Genomic DNA, 2,418 nt, shown 5'->3' on the forward strand with positions numbered 1-2,418 from the left:
TAAAGGAATACCTGAGGCTGGGTAATTTATAAAGAAAAGAGGTTTATTTAGCTCATGGTTCTGCAGGGTGTACAAGAAGCATGGCACCAGCATTAGCTTGTGGTGAGAGCTTCAGGAAGCCTCTGCTAATGACATACGGCAAAGGCAGAGGAGGCATGTCACATGGCAAGGAGAGGGAACAAGAGAGAGAGGCGGGGGTGCCCATTAATAGAATAAGAACTCACTCATTACTGCCGAGAGTGCACCAAGCCATTCACAAGTGATCTGCTCCATGACCCAAACACCTCCCGCTCAGCCCCACCTCCAACACTGGAGATAAAATTTCAACATGAGATTTGGAGGGGACACATATCCAAATCATATCAGAGAGTAAAAGAGCAACATTTTTTTTTTTTTTCTGGTCAGGGTTGTCTAGTCTTTGAGGGACTTCACATCATTTTGTTGTGGTGGTAAAATATACATGCTATCCAACTTACCATTTTAACCATTTTCAAGCATACAGTTCAGTGGTGTTAAGTACATTTATGTTGTTACGCAACCATCACCACTATCAATCTCCAGAACTTTTTTCCTCTTCCCATACTGACACTGCACCTTTTTAAAAAAATTACTCCCTATTCACCCCTTTCTCTAGTTCCTGCTAACCTCTATTGTACTTTCTGTCTCTATAAATTTGACAACTCTTGGTACTTTATATAAGTGGAATCATATGGTATTTGTCTTTTTGTGACTGACTTATTTCACTTAACATAGTATCTTCCAGGCACATCTATATTGTAGTATGTGTTAGCATTTCCATCTTTTTTAAGGCTGAATAACATTTCCTTTTCTTTTCTTTTCTTTCTTTCTTTTTTTTTTTTTTCTGAGGCAGAGTCTTGCTCTGTTGCCTGGCTAAAGTGCAGTGGCATGATCATAGCTCACTGCAACCTCAAATGCTTGGGGTCAAGTGATCCTCCTGGCTCAGCCTCCTTAGTAGCTAGGAGTACAGATGGATGCCACCAAACCTGGATTATTTAAAATTTTTTTTGTTATTGTTGATATGAGGTCTCACTATGTTGCTCAGGCTGATCTCAAACTCCTGGGCTCAAGCAATCCTCCCACCTAAGATGAATAACATTTCATTGTAAAATAAGAATATACTACATTTATTCATCCATTGATGGACACTTCAGTTGTCTCTACTTTTTGACTATTATTAATAGTGCTACTATGAACATGGGTATATAAATATCTTTTCAAGTCCCTGCTTTCAATTCTTTTGTGTATTTATCCAGAAGTGGAATTGCTGGATCAAGTGGTAGTTCTATGTTTACTTTTTTGAGGAACCACCATATGGCTTTCCATAGTGGCAATTTTATATCATTTAAAGGGCATTCATCAGTAATTCCAATCAAGATTGTGTAATATCCAAGTTGACCTCGAAATACATCAAAGGATGTGGTGAAATTTCCAAAACAAAATTAATTTTACTTTATTTAAAAATTCCATCAGAACTTTTAGCAAGACAGCATGTAAAATAAAGAATTAGCAAAAATGGTGCTTCAGTGCTGTTCCTTGCTTCTCTGCAGGAATAAATCTTTAAAAAGGTGTCTATAGTTGGGCTAGAAGAAAAAGTATTTTTTTCCCAAGGTAATAATCTATGGGAGTGTTCAAAATGTTAAAGCAGTGAAAGTTTTCTGTCTCTGACCACTCACCTTCTTCTCTAAATCCCAGGCCTAAACTGCGTTTTTTTAGGGCCAAATGAACTGAAAGAAAGATTGCTTCAACTCACTGTAGACCAGATACATTCCTGAGTGTGAAGAGCCAACCCAGGAGAAATGGCACAGGGATCCAACCCAGGGTATCATACAGTTCTCCTTCTCATTGTCCTGTTTAATTCCTATGCAGCACAAATCACTATTTTGAATGATCCTGTTTCTTTGCATGTATCTTGTCTGCCTTCTTCCATCATAGTGTAAGCACCATAAGAATTGAGACTTTGTGTTGTTTACCATGACTTTCCCTACAACAGTCCTGAGCACAAAATAGGTCCTCAATAGTTACTGAATGAATAAATTATCACGCAAATGAAAATTTGCTCCCTAGTATATTTCCTTCTACTCTTAAATTATTTTAAAAATTGTGAAATATCTTAAACACTCAGAAAAGCACTCACTCCTCATATTTAACACATCCTAAGATTTTATCACATTGCTTCAAATTTTCTTCTGTCTTTTAAAAAACAGGTAAAGACACAAATATATAAGAGATGGAGAGATGGCTAATGTGGGGAGTTTGTAAAAAGAGACAGTCTTTATTAACCCATATTACGAATGGTTCATCTGCATCAGTTAAACTCAAACTACAGATCCCAGGCAGCACTGCAGTGCTAGGCACGTGGTCTGTTCTTTTCTCTTCTGCAAACAGCCAATGAGAGGC

This window comes from Eulemur rufifrons, chromosome 28 (assembly GCF_041146395.1).
Source record: "Eulemur rufifrons isolate Redbay chromosome 28, OSU_ERuf_1, whole genome shotgun sequence".
In the NCBI taxonomy this organism is placed as follows: domain Eukaryota; kingdom Metazoa; phylum Chordata; class Mammalia; order Primates; family Lemuridae; genus Eulemur; species Eulemur rufifrons.